We start from the raw sequence: 11,751 nt of genomic DNA, 5'->3' as shown, positions 1-11,751 counted from the left end.
GTTTGAAAATGTTTACACTCTCCCGTAGGTGGACACCCCATAGACAGTAGTTCACTCTCGAAAACAACGTTGAGTTTCAAACAGACATTGGAATACCTGCTGACGGGGTTTCCGTTCTTAGATCACGAAAATATGATAATCTTTCACATTGTTGTTTTACAGACGATGGGTAAGAAATGTACAAAGTTCTAAAACACACGTGCCGAGCTTTTGCTCCGCCTAATATACCTTTGGTCAGTGACACGTTTTTATGCCTCCCAGGCCTACAGGACTTATTAACCCTGATAACTCGGGATAATTAGGATAACTTTCTGGATGGTTTTTCATGATGCTCACCTAAAAAGTAGTATTTTTAATTGGTGAACGGCGAAGAGCAATCGAATGTTCAAGAGCCGTTCAAACTTGCTTTTCTCATTCTGCTTCCGGTTCGTGACAACACCGCTGCTTGATCCTGTACTCCATTCATGACTGCCGAGTTTCTCAGCGTTGCTAACTTCGGTTTGATCTCTATTGTTGTGTACTTTGTACTAAAAGTCTACAATATGGTGAAAAACTCTCAGGCTACAGGGAGTGAAAGAGCTGTTGTGGAGAACACCAGAGCGAATCAGAGAGCCCTAACAGCAGCAAGGGATCCTGTTCTATGATTACCACCCTAGTGCTGGAGGAAGCTCAGATCAGTGTGTTACGTTACATGACTTCCACGCCACAACGAAGAGCGTTTCCATTACCCCAGTGCTGAAGGAATTTCAAATCAGCGTGTTCTGTGGAATGACAGAATTCTTGTGGGAACTCACCGGAAATAAGACGACTTCCACGCCATCACGACGAGCGTCTCTAGTCCTAAAGTAAGAGAGCTGTTTTGTTTTGCTGTCGCAATGTATATCATATTTCTATTTTTTCCTATTTCTGCGTTTGTCGTTTGTCTTACTGGAGAACTGATGCACGGCCCTGTCTCGTTCTGGGCCAGGACCGGCGGTTTGCTCGTGCATAAAGTTTCTGGATTAACACCAGTCAAATTGCCATCAATCAGTTAACGTCTACATGGGTCAAACCTGTACCTAACGTCCTCGGCACTGGAATAAGAATTCTCCCTATATTTTTTCCTAAACTGTCAATGCATCTTTGCGTTTTTTGTGGTTTCCCTTGCCTATATCTGGTCTTTGTGCTCACACAATTTGTTAACAGTCAAATTCCCTCGTGTTCCTTTTCAACTTAGATGCAATTTTCTGTCTCGTAATTGCTTTTTTTGCCAATGTTTTCAGTTTTGTTCAAACCCAAAATTCCAAAGAATCAAAAATTTTGATAGAAAAAATAATCAAGTGACAACGCAAAATGGGTGTTAGGCTTTGGTTCATGATTGTATCTTTCTTCCAACTTTTCATTATTTTTTTACTAGTATTTTTGTTTTGTTTCGGTTGAAGGAACCGTTCGGATTAACTAAGTGTATCACAGATGCAATATCAATGTTATAAATTGTATTTGGGCACTGAGTGTTCAGTGCACTTCCATAGTTGGAAATGATAAACGCAGCTACTCCAACCCGTACTCCAGTCATGACTTCCGAGTTTTCCAGTGTTGCTACCTTTGTCTAGCTTAATTTTTATAGTCATGTACTTTGTGATAAAAATCTTCAACGTGGTAAAAAACACCAGGGCTACAGGAACTAAAACAGCCGTTGTGGAGAACGCCAGAGCGAATCAAAGAGCCTTAACAGCGGCGAGAGATTTCAATGATCATTACCGTTGTGCTGAGGAAATTTCAAATCAGCTTTTTCTGTGGAATGATAGAATCCTTGGGGGAAAACCGGCAATAAGACGACTTCCACGCCACAAAGACGGACGTTTCCAGTAATGAAGTAAGAAAATGGTTTCGTTTTGCTGTCGCAATTTATGTTTCTCCTTGTATCCTCTGTTGGTATTCGTCTGAGGAAACAGCGCACCTTTCTGCCTCATTCTACGCAGAGAAACAGTTACCTTGTGCCCAGACAATATATTTTATTTTCTCCTGCCTGTGAGTATAGTTGGCTGAAACCGGCAGCCGACTTCTTCTGCACTACTGATAAGAATTCTCTGTTTTTTTTTTTTTCAACTACTGATGCTCGTTTGCATTGAACATCTGAGTTTTCCTAGCTATGAAAGGTCTACTTCGCAATTATAATGCTAATGTCTGATAGATCCTAAAGACACGTGTGGCGAGCTATTTTGGTCTTAGATCATTGTCATCTATTTTTTAGCCGCCTACTCAGTATTCGATGAAAATATTTTCGAAGTTTAGGCAGGCATCGCATGCCCTTGACAAAAGCATGAAGAGGCGACGTTTTTTTAATCCAAGTTGCTGTTTAATATTTCTAAAATAATAAGTGTAATAAAATCACACTTTCTTTGTTGCGCGCACTGTTTAGCTTCCGCGTCAAGGTCTACTTCATTTAAAGTATTTCGTAGACTTGACCGTTTAGCGCGTTGTCAGAGTTAAAAACTTAAGAGGCTGTCCGCGTAAGAACGGATAAGGCAAATTTCAGTCCTTCACCGATTTCCCTAAGTTTTTCACTGGAAGTCAACAATTCTATCCCATTCACAAATATCACATTTATTTTGATCAATTTTTTTTTTTTTTTTTACGAGACAATTTTAAAGGTCATCCCAAAACTGCTCACTTTGTCTTCTGTGACCCCTATAATTAAGCTATAAATATCGAGCGCTACCAATTCCTTATTTCGCGATCTAGAAAGCTGATTATGTTACATATTTAAGAATGATTTTATTTTAATACTTCAAAGGTGAAACGATTGCATTCTGTAAAATTTTTACCGAGTTATGAATCTTTCAAAATACCTTATCGTGAGCATTGAAATTTGTGAGGAGTGAGGTACATGCGGTTGAAAGTTATTTTCTCTTACCTGGGACCTGATCTAGAGTCAAGTCTATTGCAGCTTAAAAGTTCTTAGGTACAACAAGTTCAACATAGAATAAAACTTTTGGGCACTCCTCATTCTGCGCCGTAGAGAGCTTTGTGAATTTCATAAATATTCGCCTTCTTGATCGAAACCAACGATAACGCAGTCCGACCAGCAGACAGGTTTGTAAAGCTTAACAGCCCTAAAACACTTAAAGGTGCGAGAACAATTATCTGAGGGAGTATCAAGATCGATATTAATCATCATTTTGGCCTTTTTTAACGAAATGAAAATACTTTTTAATTCCTGTATGCAAATTAATTGCAGCCTCTTGGCTGCAGCGATCGTGTACGCGTCACAAACAGTTTCCGTAACAACATTTAGTCATTCAAAGAAGTGCTTTTAAGAAAGTAAAAACTCAATTGTCGTATCCTTTCTTGAATGCATTACATAAAATTTCAAGAGCCATTTTCTTTGACCAAAACGTGCTAACGGAATCCAGTTTGTTTTGATAAATAAAGTTGTTCATTTCGCTCAAGTGTTTTTATCTCGATGAAACACGGTCCGACAGTTTATCAATATCGGGACCGAGAACCACCTTAAAATCAAATAATAAATAATGAGAGGTTGTTTTGTACATTAGAAATAGATATCATATCACGTTTACGTCGTTGTATTTGAGACATGTGTGCTGAAAAACAAACAAAGTAGAGCTTTCTTGCGGTTAATAAATTATGCAAATTAGCTACAGAAATGTGTAGTCCAGGACACATTTTTTTTGGGCGTTTTCTCGATGATAAAGAGTTGTGGCTTTTTTATTGTAGGAATTTTTTCCGTATTTTCAAGACAAAATTTTGTACCATATTTTTACGACCATTTTCATTTTCTATTAGGCGCTAAAAATAGCCGTGTGTTTCTGTTTCACCTAATTCAATTACTGATAATCATGTTAATTTTGATAAAGAAATTCGACGGCAGCTACATTTTCTTTGAATACAGGTACATACCTTCAAAAACACACCAAATTTTTTTTTGCTTTAAGCTTATTAAAGTTAGAACGTTTTAACTTTTCTGTGTGGCATTTCTATTTTTTGCGAAAGAATATTTGGCAAACTTGTTTATTTCTTCCTAATTCAATTAAGAACAAGCCTCTATAAGAATCAAACATATTGGGAAATGAAAATTTTCAACCCCCTTCAAATTTTGCATGCAGTTAGGCGCTCAGGGAGGATGCACAAAAATGCTCTTTTTAAAGGGCGCAGCGCTCTTGTTGCCATGGTAACAAAGGCCTGGGGCCTCATTTTCATACAAAAACGTCGAGTGAGGAATTTGAGGAAAGAGTGAAATGTTTATTTCTCTATCTCAAGCTAAATACAACATTACAAATTGACACTTCTACCATACATAGCAAAATCATTCATCTTCACATTGATACAGTCAATTTTCCCTGGGAGTGAAGTTGAACACACTAACAGATTATTCATTTCGGTACAGCTCCGGTCATCTTTATTGTCGGGTAAAACAGGGAAAACGTTTACCTGAATTTCTCCAAAAGTACACCGATTCTGGAACTGAAACTAACCACATAGCTGGTTATAATATTCTAGTTTTTAAAAATGTTAAAATCTCTGCGGGCCTGCCTCTACTTTCTATAGGAGCAATTCGCGAACGAAGCTCAAAAATCAGATATTGCATAATTTGGCGATGTTTACATCGAATGTTCTCGACAACAAATGTTTCGGAAAAATGAAACATGTAAAGCTTTGAAAGAATGTCATCTTATGAGCAATATCCCGAAGATAAATCTCGCCTCTGCTTGTCATCTTTTAAAAAAAAATTGATCAACCTTCATGGAGGACTACTCGACGTAACTACAAACATATACCTCAAATCGTGTGCATATCATCCAGATTCCGAGTGCTGCACCTTCTTTCATGGGAATTTGAGCGATCTGAAGTCCTCTGAAGATACACTGTTATACTTGTATGTCATTTGAAACATGTTGAAGTCGGCTGATCTACATGAAACTATGTGTTGAAATCGTTGATGAACGCTCACAAAAATGCCAGAACCAAGGTCACCAAGACGCAAATTCTTAGTCTTTATGCGTATAAGTACTCGGTTAGCAGATTAAAAAAAACTTCACTCGTCATATGGAAAGTTGTTTTCACGACAGATACAGAGAGTGCGTTGTCCTGCAAGAACGATAGGAAAATTTGCGCCTGTTATTTTGTAGTTATGCCTTTAATTTCAAAACAAAAAAATCATAAGCCTACCGTGACCGTGAGTCATGCTGACCCTCACTCTACAGCATGTACGAGCATTTACAAAAGAGACTTTCTCTATTGCCTCCTCTAAATTTACTCAATGATTGTATGCCTTTAACTTAAGTTACTAAATCCGCTTACCTACTTTTGGAAACGTTTATTAAATTAAATATACCAATTTCTGTCGGTTGCATAATTTCTCAATTTCTTCTGGGGAGATTTTCATACTCTCGATGGCGAAACATTAACGTATCATGATATAAATGCTGAACTAAACGTTTCTTTAATTTGAGTTCACCAGCAGTGAGACAATCTTTTAATGCTGGTATTACGTGACTAGGCTAGTTCCCGGCAGTCCACAGTCACGCTGAAAAAACTCATTAATCATGAGAACCAACTAGCTCACAATCTAAAAAGCTGACACAAATAGTGAGGCGAAATTTTTCTCCAAGTAAGGGTAAATTATTTTCCTGAAGAAAAACGGCAAAAGAGGTCTGAAAAGATTATGGACAAGATATAAACACTTGCGCGAAATGAACAACTTAGTTGTCAAAACAAACTGAATTCCCTTAGCGCATTGTGTTCAAAGGAAATAGCTCTTGAAATTTTACGTACAGCTTTCAAGAAAGGACAGCAGATGAGTTTCACATCTATAGGAACACTTCTTTGAACGGCTAAATGTTGTTACGGAAAGTATTTTTGACGTGTATTTTAACACGAATGCATAAGCTAATTTGCATAAAGGAATTATTAGCGAAGTATTTTTCCGGAAAATTTGAGCCATTTCGTAATAAAATGGCCAATATGATGAATTATATCGATCTGGATACTCCATCAGTTAATCGTTGCGGAACTTTCAAGTACTTTTGGGCTGTTACGCTTTAGAAACCTGTCTGCAGGTCGGACCGCCTTATCTTTGGTTTCAATCAAGATGGCGAATATTTATGAAATTCATAAAGTTCTTTACGGCGCAGGATGAGGAGTGCCCAAAAGTTTTATTCTATGTTTAACTTGCTGTATCTAAGTACTTTTCAGCGGCAATAGACTTGACTCTAGATCAGGTCCCACGTAAGAGAAAATAGCTTTCAACCGCATGTACCTCACTCCCCACAAATTTCAATGCTCACGATAGGCTATTTTGAAAGTTTCATAATTCGGTAAAAGTGTTATAGAATGTAATCATTTTACCTTTGAAGTATTGAAAGAAAATTATTCTTACATATATAAAATAATCAGCTTTCTAGATCGGAAAATAAGGATTTGGTAGCGCTCGATATTTATAGCTTAATAATAGGGGTTACAGAAGGCAAATTGGGCAGTTTAAAATTACCTTTAAAATTACCTCGTAAAAAATAAAAAGAATGAAAAATTATCAAAATAAATGTGATATTTGTACATGGGATAGAATTTTCGACTTTCACTGAAAAACTTAGGGAAATCGGTGAAGGGCCGAAATTTGCCTTTTCCGTTCTTACGCGGACAGCCTCTTAAATCGTCCAAAAGCATCGATCTGAGACTCGGCACCCTCACGAGCTTCCTCTAGCTCGCCCCAGGCTTGTCTCCGCCCACTCGAAAGTGTCCTGGAGACTGAGAGAGGTCTAGGAGAGAATAGGAGAGAAAGCTTCCTCCCCTAACGAATTACTGCGGGACAATTAACATGAAAACAAATGAAGTCATTTACTTCCTTACTTCTTCTCTAGTTGTCCTTAGAGCGAGTTCACTCGTTTTCCTCACTTGGCTCATAGGCTTACCGGTTGATCATTAATTCATATCTAACGGTGGAGAATATTTCCATGTTCATGTTGGGTAGTTTCTCACAGTTTCCACGCCAAATGAATTGTCAGTGAAAAGGTGCATACATTAGAATAACGCTCCATAAATGAAAGATTGTCCTGCACTTGGTGTAACAGAAATCCTACGTAAATCGGCCTACGACAAGCGGACAGAATTAATAGGTAATTGATAATACTTAAAGGACCTTTTCCACTACTAAGTCATAAGTTCTACTCAGAGACCAGATGGTGGTCCAAGTATGAGATGATGGTGCAAGTGCATGACCTCTTTGGTGATATACCAGCCTTTGTCAATGGAGGTCAGATACCAGAAGTGACTGCACGTAAACCGCAGGATATATTGAATGACCAACAGAAGCTGGCCTTACTCAAAGTCGAGCTGGCAATTACAGTCGATGCCATGAAGCCATTTGTTCAGTCTACATATCAGCTTGAAGGTGATGGCTCTCTATGCTTGCAAGCATATCAGATAGTAAGAAAGTTGGAGGCAGAAATGAGAAATCTACACTTCCCAAACTGCAGTGCTGTTATAAGAAACACTGCCAATGGAAACATTGCTCTTCAGCGACAGTCAGAGGCCTATGAAATGGCCTGTATTCAACCAGCATATGATTACTTCGCATCTAAATTTTTGAATAATGGAGATCAGTTACAGCCAGCTGTTGAAATATTCAAGGCTGCACGCCTGTTCAACCCAACCAAAATTGCAGAAATTCAGCCCACTGCTGCAATTTTAAGTAATCAATTAAGGAAACTTCCTTTCTTGAACAATGATGCATGCATTGATGGCCTCCAAAAGGAACTACAGTCGAACCTCGATTATCCAGACTCGGTGGGACTAGGGTAAATAGTCCGGATAATCGAGAGTCCGGATAATCGAAAATATGAATATTAATGAGACAATTGAGTTATGATCGTCTCGTGTGTTTACATAACCTACGCTCATCGAACTGATCAAGCATGTCATTCCTTTAGCAACAAAACAATGCTGAACCAATCAAAATTCAGCTGAACGCATTAGAATGCTTCTTGTCTCTTTTTGTCTCCGAGCGCTCGATCTTTCGAAAGCAGAGCGTGTAATGCGCTGTTTTAAACACAATTTTCCTGACTTTTAACATAATTTCTGAATTTTTTTTACCTCCCAAAGTTTTTAACATCTCAGGTCATTAATATTCATGAAAAAAACGGGACCAGAGAAAAAGTCCGGATAATAGAAAAGTCCGGATAATCGAGGTTCGACTGTACCAACTTATATTGCTGCGGCTACTGATGTCAATCCTGATATTAATGTTCTAACCTGGTGGGAGATTCACGAACAAGAGATTCCAAATTGGGCAAAAGCATGCAAGAAAATCTTGCTTATCCAACCGTCATCTGCAGCCTCGGAGAGGGTCTTCTCATTGCTAGAAAATTCCTTTCGGGACAATCAAGCATGTGCTATGGAGGACTATATTGAAGCCTCCATCATGCTTCAGTATAACCAAAGATGATCACATAAAGGGAATACTTACACTATATGTTGTCAATATAATCCTCCATATAAGCATATCAAGCCATCGTATTTTATTTTAGGTAAAAAAATGAGTGATCCGGGGAAAAAATTCTGAGCATAGTAGTGGAACTTTTTGAGCATAATAGTAAGGTTTTTTGAGCATAAAGAATTAGCATAATAGTGAAAATTGTGAGCATAATGTGGACAACCCTATCCACTAGCGCTTACGTTTGGCCGTTCAGCGGGCCTGGGGAAGAGAATGACTGCGGAACCGACAGTCGAACAGAAATAGACAGCCAGATTGATATAAATTTTCTCGAAGATTCTTGGCTTTAAGCCGATTCAGTCCGTTTACTTTCAGTTTGATGGCGTGACAACAGACAAAAAATAATAATTTTGAGAAATTCCCGACTTTTCACAACGGATTTTTTTTTCTACTAACGCATCAACCTCGCGCAGAATTCCAACCGCTATGTTAAAAAAACATGAATTCCGAATGTCCGTTACAAAAGCTTAAATTAAATTCATTTTGTTCCTTCCAATGAAGGAAAGATAAGGAGAGACGGATATTTGTTATCCTACTTTTGAAGCGGCGCCATCTAATGTACGTAAATGTATTTTGGTTTTGTTGGTACAACTTTTTACCGATGACGGATGTGAGCATGCAAAAATGAAACAATTCACTTTTGTTGCGGGTAACATCCGGTCTCAGTATACATTATTTTGAAAGAACCGTTGGATTTTTCACACAAAATTACAATCAACACTTGCTTTCTCCGGTTTTTCGCAGAGCTTGTCTTATTGACCTAGTGATCGGTGCAAAGTTCCAAGGTTTCTGTGGCTTCTTGCTTTTCGAGAATTTAATTTTTTTTTAAATTTCTTGGGAAGCCTTTTTTCTGAATCTCATCGAAACTTCCTTCATAGAACGAGTGATTTTTCCGTCTAATGTCAGTTACCCCTAATTACTCCGAATTTGCCGTAAGTTTTACCAATAGTACAGGTATATTGGTGGGTATATTTTTTTGATGGGGGAGGGGCGGAGAGGAGTTGTAAAGCAGCATCTAACAAGGATTTAGGAGCAAACCATGATGTTTAATTATCATCACTGCTGGGGAAGCTGGTTACAAGCAAACGAAAATCCTTTTGGTCATGAGTAGTCTGAGTAGATGAAGCTGTTAATACCAATTTTTGATAACTTGAAGGAAAAATGAGTACTGTGATCAAAGACATTTAACAAAAACAGAAAAAAATATCTAAATAATGCGTTAAGGAATAGGGTTTTTTTTTCCTAAGCTGATCTGTGATGTACGGGCCGTTAATACGAATACAAAAGAGCTGGAAACGATTTGAAAATTAAACATGTCTCGAACACTCAACGGATGATTGCGCTGGCCGATATCCTTGGTTAATTTTCGCTTGACGCTACAAAACCCAAAATTAAAAATATTACGGCTTACAAGAGTATTGGCGTTTTACCCCGAAAGGAAAAAACCTGTGAAAAATGAAACTTTTCGCCAGTCATCAACATACCCTCCAATGCCATTCCTAAATATTAAAATGGCTAGCTGAGGAAGATGTCATGAATGTATAAAAATGTTGCTATCGAGTGACTGTTTGTCTCCTGAGTAGTTAAATAATTCTTTGCCAGAACGCAACGGGTAACTTATCATATATATGGCAAAAAATATATATATATTTATTTACTCTAAGGTCATTACATTTGCAGCCTGTGAAAGGGAACAAAATTGGTCCCCTCAAACTACACCCCATCAATTTTTGTCCGAAATTTGGGCGATCGCCTATTCTGAAAAAAATAATTGACTCCGAAAGAAAGACTTTGTCAGATTGGTATAAACTTAATTATAAAATAAATTATGAGCCGATTCAGTCCGTTTACCTTCAGCATGATGGCGTGACAAGAGACAAAAAAATAATTTTAATAAATTCCCGACTTTTCACTACGGATTTTTCTTCTTTTTCCCAGGAAAAAGTTGACTTCATTCAGAAGATCTTATACAAGTCCCTTTGCCTTCATTATGAACAAGGAACGTTCCTAACTTCAAAGGTATTTTGCATCAATGCTGACTGTTTTAGAAATCTGAACAACACTAATACCGTTATGAAAGCTTAGAAGAAAATTATAAGAATAACAACATTAACAGCATATAGAAATCTCACTGTCCCACCCCCCCTCTCTTTGAAACGAAACTATGACTCCTTCCATTGAATAAAAAAATAAGATATATATAGGAAAAAACGTCATTGTTTATATTGCGATACTTTATAATACTCTTCCAAAAACATCGACAAATAGCGCGCCCTTTACAAGGATTTACACATAAAAATGCAAGATCATCAAATAAAGTTCGTATCGATTATGTGCGGACAATTATAACAACCACTCCATTGAATACAGGACCTTCACAAAGAGCTGGCTAATATGGAACATTCTCCGAACACACGCAAAACCCGTGAGTCATAATATATTTTCAGGAAGTAGATCAAAGAAAGACCTACTTTCTGATTTAATTTCTAGAAACGCGAACTTGTTGCAAGGAAATGCGATTATTATTAAGATATGGGCTGGGCAGTTTAAATTTAGCAGTAAGCAGTACGATGCAACACGAGCTCCGTTGAGAGCCCAGGAAATCGGTTTTGTTAAGACCATTGCTCCTTCTTACATAATTGAATTGAATTACTGTGAAATAGTATGAATCAGCAGGTCAAATGAAATTGCTTGTGTTCTGTTAGCCAGGTATATTTTCCAGTTGGTCTCTGATATGCGTGATTCGCGTGACACTCGGCCATTATGACAAGGCCCGAGAATATCATGAGAAAGCACTCACTATCACAATAGAAACTGGTGCCAGAAATGGAGAAGCAGCAAGCTACGGAAACCTAGGAACTGTGTTCCAATCACTCGGTCAATATGACAAGGCCCGAGAATATCAGGAGAAAGCACTCGCTATCACAATAGAAATTGGTAACAGGAATGGAGAAGCATCAAGCTACGGAAACTTAGGAACTTTGTTCCATTCACTTGATCGATATTACAAAGCCCGAGAATATCAGGAGAAAGTACTCGCTATTGCAATAGAAACTGGCGAAAGAAATAGAGAAGCAACAAGCTACGGAAACCTAGGAACTGTGTTGCAATCACTCTGTCAATATGACAAGGCCCGAAAATATCAGGAGAAAGCACTAGCCATCAAAATAGAAATTGGTGACAAGGATGGAGAAGTTACAAGCTACGGAAACTTAGAAAATTTGTTGCAATTACTCGGTCAGTATGAAAAGGCCCGAGAA

The sequence above is a fragment of the Pocillopora verrucosa genome, chromosome 7, assembly GCF_036669915.1.
Source record: "Pocillopora verrucosa isolate sample1 chromosome 7, ASM3666991v2, whole genome shotgun sequence".
Lineage (NCBI taxonomy): Eukaryota > Metazoa > Cnidaria > Anthozoa > Scleractinia > Pocilloporidae > Pocillopora > Pocillopora verrucosa.
The sequence above is the reverse complement of the archived record's forward strand: the minus strand, read 5'-3'. Positions refer to the sequence as shown.